Genomic DNA, 12,097 nt, shown 5'->3' with positions numbered 1-12,097 from the left:
ACATATTATTCTGCGATGAGCCACATGCCTGGGCCAAAGCTGTGAACATTATGTCTCCTAGCTTTTTTTTAAGTTCTTGGTTTATTATGCTGCAGATGTATTTATAGAGGTTGTAACTGATTTCTGCGCCGGTGAATTTTCTGTTATTGCCAACGATTCAACTTTAGAAACATTAGAAATAGTATTTACCTTTTTCGGGTATTCGTTTCGAGTCTTCTTCTCATATTAGAAATAATGATTGACAGTTTTTCCCTTTCCGGTTAATAATGTTGCCTATTTTGCAAGAAATTTTAATTTTAGTACCTGCATTTCACAACGTTTTTGAATTATGGAATAGTAAAATATTTCTCTCCAGAAAGCGACAAAACATAAATCCACAATTTGTTTACAAGCCACCTTTCAAAAGAAGAATAAATTTAAAAATAGCAGACGATGTTTCACATTTAAAATAAGACATTGCCATAATTTTTTATTCTAAAACACTTTTTTTAATCGAAATACTTGTAAAAATGTGTAAACGCCCACCGTATTTTAATTAAGAGTTAAAAATTGTTTCGGTCTTCAGTTCACCTCTTTTGCGAACTGAAAGAATGTATGGTGTATAAAAGCAAAACTATTTCATTGGGAAATACAAAGCTGCATGTTCAGCATATTCGACGATAAATTTGTCAACAAATTTCTGTTTAGGGAAGAGGGGGAATTATTAATAAAAACAGTCACGTTCGCGGAAGCCATCGACCTCAGAATGATCAAAACATTAAAAAGAGAAAGAAGAAAAGAAAAATTACAAGTTGCGTTATCTTAAAAATCTGAAATCCTGACAGCGGAATCCGTACAAATATGCACGTAACGAAAGTAGGGAAAAGAGGAGGGGATTTCTCTTTATTTTTAATAAATTAGCAACCATCTTCTTGAGTTGAATACCCCTTTTTTATTTCAACTTCCAAATTTATCATTCTAAATAAAAACGGACAGAGAAAGTTGTACCTACTCATAGCCTAGACAAGTAAATTTATTATAAACATAGTTTTTTTTTTTAATTCTATTATTTATTTTTTAATACTCAACACTCCAGAAAATTTACTCATTCGGTGACCGATGATGAAATAAAAATAATAAGCTTAATTCGTTTTCGTTTACGTGACAGAGTTGTTTATCAACTTTGATAACAGACAGAAGGCGGAGAAAAATAAAGTGAAAAACGCGATAAAAGATAAAATAGAAGCCATTTATAAAATGTTTCCACTGACACGCTGCTTGGCGAGTTAGAACTGCTGATATCTTTTTTGGTTTAGTTATTTCATTTTTTTTAAATCCCCCCCCCCTCGCAGACGACTGCATTTACGTGAAAGTGCAATCTTTTCTGTCACTCGGCGAGAAGCTTTTTGAGATACTTCGATGATTCATTCAAATTCCTTCTTCTAGACATATTTTTTTCTCTTTTTGTTGTATATTTATTTTCGCGGAATTGAAGGGGTTTGAGAAGAGAGTCGTAGAACTTACAAGCATCTCCTTCGGCGCTGCACCTTCCACGGCCGGAACTGACACTCGTATTTTTCTGTTCAAAACGACATTTTCCCCTTCTTTTTTATTTATTTATTTATTTATTTATTTTTGGCTAGTATATTTTCAGGAATGAATGCTTATATTCGTGTGTCGAACTTGTTTTGAAGAGATTCTGTATTTATTATGCGCTGCTTCGCAAAAGAAATAAAATACATAAAATGAATAATAAAACGCAAATAAATAAATACGGCGTATTTTATGCAAAAAAAAAAAAAAAAAAAAAAAGAGAGAGAGAGAGTTTTTTTCAATACGATGTCACATTCTCTCAGATTTGTTGAAAATTCGACAATTCGGTGCATGTGTTCTTGGAAAAATTTATACAAATATTCCTATAGAAATGTTTTGCTGTTGTCATATTTTTGCGTGAGTATAGGTTCGTTAGAGACTGAATGCACTCAAAATTGATAGCTTGAGAAAATTTATTTTAACAAGCGAAACATTTCATAGTTCTGGAACTTTCCATAAAAATAGTCAGTCGTACAACATTTCACAGTATCGCAGAGTACAATCAGTAGTTTCCACTTTAAATTACTAATAACGTTAAACACAACACAATGCAAAGCGCGTCCAAAGAGCGAAGCTTGCACGATCTCTTAAGTACTCCGAAATCAGCTCTGAATTGAAAACTGAGAACAGGTGCTCTCTCTAGTTTCATATAACTTTCACCCAGCCGTCAAGAAATCTCTAGAAACTTCTATTTCTCGAAATTACTGGAAGGCATACACGGTTAAAGGAACATCTGAGGGCTGGATATGGTTGCAGTTACACATAGGGATTAATTACAGTTATACAAGGACCGGACCAAAATGTCGCCAAGTTTAGCGATATTCTGCCAAATTTTGTGATAAAAGGTATTCGCCAAAAACATCGCCAGCTTGGCGATATATCGCCAGTTTAGCGAGATAGTCCATTTACCTGAATGTTAAACCTGTAACCTTATTTATGAATATTAAACCTGTAACCATTTACCTTAACCTTATTTTTCCAGCAGAACTTCTCTTTTTCAAGCATATCACGTTACGTTATACAAAAAATACTACAATTTCACATATAATTCCACTAAAATTATTTACATATATACAAAATTCGTAACAGTATGTTACGCTTTACCGAGTGGCAACACAACCCGTTCAGGACCAACGTCGCGTAGACCCGAAGCAATGATTCCACTCTTAACAGCTGATTTTTTTTTTTTTTTTTTTTTTATAATTTTTAAATGCCAGTAGATGGTGCTAAATGGTAACGGTTTTCACATCGGGTTAAGTCATGTGGCTTTTGACCTTCATGTATGAGCACCAATTTCTCTTCTGTGCTTCTGGTTTTGATAGATTTATTGGTGTAAACAAATTGGGAATCTCAGCTCTTTAAGTTAAAGCGACACCGGCGTATTTGTTTATTTCGTTAGGAATTTCGTTCATTTGTTATCTTCGTTTTTATTCCTTGCGTTTTTCGTTATTAGAATGTGGCGAAGAGCATCCAGCTCAATGTTATGTATTTATTTATGTTCTTTTTCTTTTTTTTTTTTTAGGAAAATGTGGGAAAACGCATCTAGCTGACCATTTGTGTGTAAAGTCGCCGAACTTCCGTGCTGGAAAAACTCAAACCAGTTGTTCTTTTTTTTACATTTATTTTAAAACTTAATCTTGGTTAATTAAAAAGTAACTTGACAGCATCATTACAGAAGGGGAAAGACATCAGTTTTCCCAATGCGTTATGCTTCTTATTTGCTCGGCGACTCATTCGGCGTAAATCGTTCAAATGCTCGGCGCAAATGTTTCAGTAGTTTAGTCAAAAATTCATTTAACTGATATAACATTTAAAGCAAATGAAAAATGTATTCGAAATTCAAAAGTTGGGCTTCGAGGAGCTCATTCATGTTCTTGCGGAGAAGTATGTGTGTCCAAAATTTGGTGGGTGTTTGTTTTTAGGTGAATGCGAAATACATACATGTATACAAATTCTTTATTATTTCATAATAGTAATGTATGTCAATTTTCATGAATAAAATAGGTTTCTAACACTGCGTATTCTGATTTTCTTTCTTGGGTACAGTATACTTATTCTGCTTTAAAAATAAAATCTAACAGATTAGATTTAAAGTTTGTTTTAAAACATTGATTAATTTCTTTATTTTCATTATTTCATTTTTCATTATTTCTTTATTTCATTTATTAACATTACTTAATTTCTTTATTTAGTTTTCTATTATTGTTATTATTATTATTTTATTCAAACAATGATATACATTTGGAATATTTTGTAATTTTTATACTGTATATGTTAAAAAATAGAAAAACAAATTCTGGATAGTAGATATTATTTTTGTTTAAAAAGGGGACCAAGCATTTGTATTGTATATTTTTATACTTATTTATTTACTTTACTTTTTAAGCATTTTTAATGGTAACCTTCTCTTGAGGAGTTAGAGCTTAAGCTGAAGTTTTTAAGATTCGCACTTTCTCCCCCCCCCCCCCCGGTGTGTACAAAGATAAAAATATTTGCAAAAGAAAATTATAAATACATATAGATATTAAAGATAGTCATGTAATACAGCCATTAACAAGATAACATGAAGAAGGTCATGCTCAAGGACACGAAAAAAAGCAAAAATATTTATTTCAGTTTGCTAAGTGAAACTAGTTTCGGAAGCAAACAAAATTGGTTCAAACACCATGGTGACAAAAGCGGATGAAACCGGTTGTCGGCATGGGGGCCTTCCAAATGATGAGTTAACTCAACTGTTCTAACCTTTGATAATCTTAACTTTTAAAACATCATAACGATATCGTTTTTGAAAGTGTGCGTGAACTGGTACGTTGCGAGAAAACAAATAAACAGAAAACTTTCTTTTTTTTTTTTTCCTTCTTTTTCCTTCCCTCTCCTTAAATCTCTAATATGGCCCTTCGGTCAAAAAGTTTGCTTTGAGGAAATCTTATTCATCAAGTCTAAAACTATCTTTTTAACCTCAAAGGAAAACTTTAACAAACTTGTGTTTGTTGCTTTCAGTTTGCGGATTTTGCGCTATGGCCAAATAAGATTTACTGTTTGTTGTAAACCTCGTGCGTAAGCGATCGACTGAAATATACGCACAATTGTGTCTTGAGTAATTAAATCTTTTGTTACGTAAGTAAAGATCTGCAAATGGCATTAATTTGCAAAAGAAATAGTACCACATAATTTTTCTCCCTACGATTTCATTGAACTAATTTGAAAAGCTCATTTTAAATATGAAAAATTTTATTTTATATCTTTAATTTCTGGCGAACAAATTCCTAAACTAGTTCACTTATTGTATAGATTAAATTGTAGTTTCTTTTCAATCTTATGATATTTTACACTTTTTAATTTTTTAAATACCTTTTTTAACTATGTTTAAAAACAGCAGAATTTGAATTGGAATGAGTAACATAATTTAGAGATAAAAACTGTATTGCATTCTTTATTAAAACAATATTATTACGAATTTCGTACATATATGTAAATAATTTTAGTGAAACTCTAGTATTTTTTCCTGTATCATGTAAGAGGAAAATCTAAAGAAGCGAACCTTTGCCTGAAAAATAAGAAACCGGGGCACGTCTATTTAACATTTAGTAAATTGCTTAACGAGATATCACTAAGCTGGTAACGGTTTTGACGTCTAATTTTGTCGCAAATTTAGCGACCATTCGGCAACATGTTGCTCCGTTCACTGTATAACTAATTGGTATTGAGAATGTACTCCTAAATTAACTATAACCATATCCGGTCCTCATACGCCTTCCATTCATTTCGTGAAGTGGGAGATACTAGAAAGCTATCAGCGGCCGAAAGAAAATTATATAACACCGGGAAGAACATTAGTTTCTCAGTAGTAGTTGTGTTCTCAGTAGTGTTTTTTTTTGGGGGGGGGAGAGAAATAAACTTTATCTAGCTGTCATCGGTTCTGTCTGCATTCACTCCAATACTTACGCCTTACTCCAGCACGGACGCAATAATTTTGATATCAGAAGTGGGATTGAATGCCGGTGACAAGAGCGAAGCGATGGAGGAGCAATTAAGACACAGCTGGTGGCAGCCTTTGCTGCATTCAAAGAAAAAAAGAAACCGGACAAAAGATCTGTTAAAGAAGCTGTGAAACAGCCCAAGAGGAGTTGAAAGCAGGCCAAGAATACATTAAAGAGCTGAAAGCAGGTCAAGAACAAATGAGAAGAGAAATTACTTCCATAACAGAGATTTAAAAAGCTCATTAGAGCATGCCATGAAATCCGAGGCAACCCAGCAAGCAACTGGTAGAGACCGCAACCCAATTAGAGATGCTCAAGTCCAGGAGCTAGTGGATCAACTGACTGGCTCGTCTAGGCGATTTAACCAAGCAAGTCAATGCCTTGAGACGGAATAGGAGTTTCAAGAAATCCACTCCAGTGTATTGGAATAGCGGCACTGAAGACCACGTGCGAAGGAAGTGCAGGAAACCCCAAAGAACGGAAGCTAAGACCGCTACCAGAAAGAAGGAGGGAGACTTATTAGGGACTGTCCCGTTGGGCGGAGGTTTCCAGATAATGAGAAGCCCCATTTTAAAGCCCTTCATATTTCTGCCATGAGTGGCTCCTTGCAATATGACCATTGATATAGTAGCCAGGGTTACCATTATCCGAAACGTCTTAGCTCTATGATTGGAAGGTAAACTTATCTGGACGCCACCTTGCGTTACCTTCCAGACTGTGTCCGGGAATAAAATTTCGGTTGAGAGCTGCCAATGCAACTGATAAGGCGAAAGACATAAGTAAAGGTGAAATAGTTGCAGCATGTACTCCAGTGACTGCGTTAAACAAAACAGTAACCTTCCAGAATCTGTGTCTTCGAAGAGTACATCGGAGTACTGCATAATGCATAACTAAGTGATGAAGAGAGAAGTACTGCCGAACGTGTCATTCAAGAATTTCAAGATGCTTTCTCCCGCTCATCTTCTGACGTAGGTCGAACCAGTTTGACACAGCATAGGAGGTCATCTACCAATCAAGCAACGCCCAAGATGTCTATCGACTGCTAAACAGGAAGATGTAGAAAAACTTCTAAAGGGTATGCAAGAAAGCGACGTTATCGAGCCTTCAACAAGTCCTTGGGCCTGTCCCATCGTCCTAGTCAAAATGAAAGCCGATCTAACTAGATTTTGCGTTGTCTATTGTCAGCTGAACGAGGTTACAAAGACAGACAGCTACCCTCTTCATAGAATTGATGACATTTTGGATGCTCTTTCTAGAAACAAGTGGTTTTGGACGTTTGATTTAAAGAGTAGATATTGGCAGAGATACACCCTGTAATTAATCCCTATGTGTAAAGATGACATTTACTACAGGTCAAGGATTTTTGCAATTCAAGGTGGTGCCATTTGGATTATGTAATACGCCGACAACATTCGAATGCTTCATGGAGACCGTGTTGAGAGGCCTTTCCAATGAAGTCTGTCTGATATACCTGGTTGATATCGTCATCGTTCGACAACATTCGAATACGCCGACAACATTCGAATGCTTCATGGAGACCGTGTTGAGAGGCCTTTCCAATGAAGTCTGTCTGATATACCTGGTTGATATCGTCATCGTCAGAAAAATTTGTGAAATACATTTGGAAAATATTAGGAAGGTACTTCAGAAATTGAAGGAAGTCGGTCTAAAGTTAAGTCCCTCCAAATGTAAGTTTTACAGGCAGGAAGTGACTTATCACGGACAAGTCATGTCTGCCGAAGTGTGTGTACGGATCCAGGAAAAGTCTTGCCTATTTAAGACTGGAGACACCACGTAACTGTTCCTCTGCTGATAAGTTGCTTAGGGCATTGCACCCACTATTGGAGATTTGTAAAAACTTTTTTTTCCATCGCAAGACTCCTTCAGAGACTGAGAGAGATCAAGAAAAATTTCTTGTGGACAAAAAAGTGAGGTTGCATTTAACAAACAGAGAGTAACTTCATCTCGACAAATCTGTTATTCTTGACATAGATGCGAGCAATGAGAGTTTCGGTGCTGTTTTGTCCCAAGAATTAAACGGTCAAGAACATGTCTTAGCATACTGCAGCAAATGTAGACTGTAGCAAATGTGGCTAAACCGGAGAAGAACTACTTTGTCACTAGGAAAGAGTTGCTTGCAGAACCGTGGAATGAGGAAGAAGCCTAGAAAGACCATTTGGAAGAGGGCGACATTAAACACAATTGACTTAATGGAATCTTCAAATATGAAACATAACTGGCAGGACAGATCGATCTATAGTCGGTAGGACGAATCTACATTGGGTCGTTGGGCTCTCTTGGACTTACCCCTTAGTCAAAACGGCATTTTATGTCTAATTTTCGAATCGGAAGCTGGAAAAAGCAATCCGATGGCAGCTGATACATTCAAAATCACGGATTAAGGAAGTTCTTAAAGAACTACATTGCAGTACGACAGAAGGCCACTTCGGATTAATGAAGACTGCATAGATTTCGAGAGCGCTGCTATTGAAGTAATGCATGGGCTTGTAGAGACGACATTAGGCTATTTTTGACATAGAAAACGTGAAAAATGAGCAATACCTTCGCAATTACTTGAATCTTGACTTATCAAATATGCTCCGAGTATGCTAACCGTTACATCGCGAAGGCATGTAGAAAAGAGAAAGAAAATACGCGAAAAAGTGGTGCCATTCTTTCGATGCCTATGGATCGGAAAAGACGAAGAAACTTGCAACGTTGCAATATAGGAGCATCTTTTGAACGCATCGCCATTAACATCCTGAGACTTCTGCCCCGAACTGCTCACAGCAACAAATATATCCTCGCTTTCATTGATTACTGCACCAAGTGGCCTGAACCGTAGCCTATTGCTGATCACGGTAATAGATGCAATGCTATAGCACAGGATTTCCAAGTTCGGAGTGCTGTTTCGGTTACATTCGGATCAAGAAAGGAATTTTATCTGAGCTGTAATTAAAGACCTCAGCAAATTACTCGGCATCGGCATAGCTCAAACGACACCTTTACATAGTTGCATGGTAGAAGTTTAATAGAACCATTCTTAATAAACTCTCATTGATGGGTTTAGAAGTCAACAGGGGTGAGACTAGGAGTTACCTCTGTTCTTGCTGGCCTATCGTAGTGCTGGCAACGAGACTGCCGACGACTGTTTCCCAACACAGATGCTCTTCGATCATTACATTTTGGGGATGCAGTTTCCCTGTCAATGTTACTCAAAGAAGTTCATATGGCTTACCCCATGATAACATTACTGTATAGCATCCACTTCTCACCTCTAGTAATGAACAGTTTAAAAAAATCAGCTTCTTTATTTTGTTTCAATAAAGAATCATGTGCTGAAACTCGAGCAAGCAAATTCTGCTCCTGTACGAAGTATGGGGTACCCATACATCGTATTGGCTTATATACCCAATCTTCTTCAAATGATCACGTATTGTACTTTTCGGATTATTCTGTCTAATAACTCTCGATTTATATAACGTGATAAGCAGACAGACAATTTCTTTTGTATAATAAAACAAGATGTGACAAAGAGGATTTACTCTCTCGGATTTTCATCCTTGCAGGTCACTTCAAAATTCTCTGAACGGTCTGGAGTTTACTTCTTTGGAGACTGTCAAACAGCACCTCGATAGTGTCTTTACTAATAAACTTAATGATTTTTTTAAAAAAGGAATTTTCCACCTGCCGGAGACATGACAAAATATCATAGAACAAAACAGTGCTTATGTGATTCAGCAACTATATTTTTGTACTGTTTCATTTATATTTGTTATCAAAAATCCGCAGAACGTTCCGGATGACTTTATGTTTAGAACTACTTATCAACAGAAAATAATACTTTTGCATTGCTTAACCGGAAAATATGAGAATAGGTTCTTTCAAAATTGTAATAGTTTTCATCAAAAGTTGAACTCCATCAAATTATTAACTCAAACATTAACTCAACATTTAAAGTGAAATATAAATTTTATCAAAACATAAATTTGTGGCAATTTGTATTAAATGAAATCGCTGACAGGAAGAGTGAGTTTGTTTCTTTTGTTAATTTTTTATAATTATCAGAATAGTTTCTTGTTTTACAGGTCTTTTCAAATTTTGACACAAATCTGAAAACCAGTGCGCTTACAATCTTTCAGGATCTGCAATTACTTTTTGTGTCGATCTCTACTGAAAATACTCAAGATGTCTCAAAGGCGAAAAAACGGTTTTAGCGCCGTTTCCGCACTGTGAAATAAGAAATTCCTATTTCTGGTTTGTTTTCAGCAGATTTCATAGCATTCAATCAAACTTCATTTTGTAATCCAGAAGTTTTCTGTCCGGATACTGTTCTTTCAAAATACGAACCGTAGCAGAAGTAGCAATTCAAGCTTTAAAGCTGGCATCTGGCTGAAATTCTGTAAAATTGATTTTGTTTTGTAGTTATGAATGTTTCTGGAGGCTCGGCACTGATTTAGTTGCGCTGTGCTTCCTCTCTACGAAGAGCCTTCCAGAGATAACAATTAATTGTGATAAAGGGTCAAAGGATATGAATTTCAGAATGACAGTTTGAAATTCAATTCGTTTCCAATCCGAAATTTTCTTTCAAAAACAGCCCACCAGCGGCCGAGCGGTAAAGTCGCTGAACACTGGTAGTTCGGTCCGAGGTTCGAATCCCGCGAACGGGCTGGCTGCATGGGTGTTTTCGTGGTTTTCCCCATGTGTAACGTGTATACGAGCCAGTTTCCCTTAGAAAGTCCTCCACGAAAGGCATCCCTCCTCTTAGGCAGATAGCCCTAGTGTGCTTTGCCATAATTAAATACACCACACCATCTTTCAAAAACAAGCGTTTAGAAGGAAAGAAGTTATGTAAATCTTACTTGCCGACTTTAATTCTTTACTTCAGAGAAACCAAATTTTATCTGGTAGTTGCAAATTGTGGATTTATTTATTTTGGGGAATTTATTACATTTAACGAATTCAGAGTTTCAAAAATATATCAAAAGACCTGCAAACTTCCAAACAAGATTATTGTGCCGCTCAAAAACTACGGTGCTCCTAAAAACCAATTAAAAAAAATTTTTTTACGTCGAGAAGTTCCCTCTTAATTTCAGTATTAAAAGAAAAATAAATTTCAATGTATTTTCCTCTTTTTAAGAATTCCCTTTTTTTTCCCCTGTTAATGAAATATGCAAATAACACACTGCCAGCTTCAATCGGATAAAAACCTTCTTTCATTATGTTTTAAAAACGAAAAGCAACAAAAAGAGCTTTCTTTGATGGTTTGCAACTACTTTAAAGACGCATTTGTTAACACTTTACTTTGTAAAGCGATTTGCGATTTAACATTCTTCTACCACGTTCTGCTAACCTTTGAGTGGAAAGAAACTATCGATATCTCTAAATGATTCAAAATCAATTTACCGATAAAACGTTTTAAAACAGAACCAGTTAACGCAGAAAAAGATAGACAAAAGAAGAAAAAAAAGAGAGAGAAAGAGAAAGAAAAATTTTGTACTCTATTGAATTTAGAGAAATAATAGATTATTTACTCCCCCTTCTTCTTTGCTGTGCCCCCCCGCGTAGCTTCACTTATTGTACGACATCACTTCATTTGCCAAAGCCTAAAGCTAGAACTTTTATTAAGCACAGTTAGGAACTAGCAGTTGGCAGGAGCCGAATACTTCCCAAATCATTGATTACCCAGCGCTTCCCTCCCCCCTAACCACTTTCGATCCCCCGCTCTCCACTTCTCTCGGGGGAGAGGAATTATCCTGCCCCCCATCCCCCCTGCAGCTGCTGCCGTAATTTGGAACAATCTCTTACTTCTCTTCCCTCCCTACTGTTTTCCTCCCACCGACGTTGTGAGGGAAGCGAAAGAGCTGAGAGATAATTACAAAATCGATCTCCCCCCCCGAACGCGCATGCGTGCAAGGGAGATTGGCAGTGCCCTACATTCTAAAGCGAGTGGCAGAATCCTCGGAAAGGCGCTATTATCCCTTTTCGTAAAACTTCAGTGTGCAGGGTCTGCGGCAGCAGTTGTAGGAACAAATTTTACTTTTGAAGTTTCGAGTAAATTGTGGTGCACAAAGAGGTTCGTTTGTTCCTTTTCTGCTCAAATTCTCGCAACGTAGATTTTTAAAAGAGGTTCTGAGAAGGAAATGGAACAGAAGGTTAACGATGATTAGAATTTCTTCATTGGAAGGCGTACCGGTAAATTGTGGTGCACAAAGGTTTTTGGTTTATTTAATTATGGCAAAGCACATCAGGGCTATCTGCCTAAGAGGAGGGACTAAGTGGAGGACTTTCTAAGGGAAATTGACTCGTATACACATTACACATGGGGGAAACCACGAAAACGCCCATACAACCAGCGCGTTCGCGGGATTCGAACCTCGGACCGCACTACCAGTGTTCAGCGACTTTGCCGCTCGGCCGTTGGTGGGCCGGTGCACAAAGGAAAAACCGAATTTCGGTTGTTCATTTTTTTGCTAAAATTCTCGCAAGACAGATTTATAAAAGAGGTTCTGAGAAGGAAATAGAACAAAAACTTAACGAAGATT

The 12,097-nt window shown here is 36.6% G+C and overlaps 1 protein-coding gene across 1 annotated transcript in view; it reads right to left on the bottom strand.

Moving 5' to 3' along the window:
• The window catches only part of LOC118183981 (uncharacterized), a 255,917-nt gene that overhangs the window by 100,095 nt on the left and 143,725 nt on the right, over positions 1 to 12,097 (bottom strand). The gene's annotated exons all lie outside the window — the stretch shown is intronic.

This window comes from Stegodyphus dumicola, chromosome 6 (genome assembly GCF_044657685.1).
Source record: "Stegodyphus dumicola isolate Sdum_Otavi_A_Nest chromosome 6, ASM4465768v1".
Taxonomy (NCBI): Eukaryota; Metazoa; Arthropoda; class Arachnida; order Araneae; family Eresidae; genus Stegodyphus; species Stegodyphus dumicola.
This window is presented reverse-complemented; position numbering and strand designations above follow the sequence as displayed.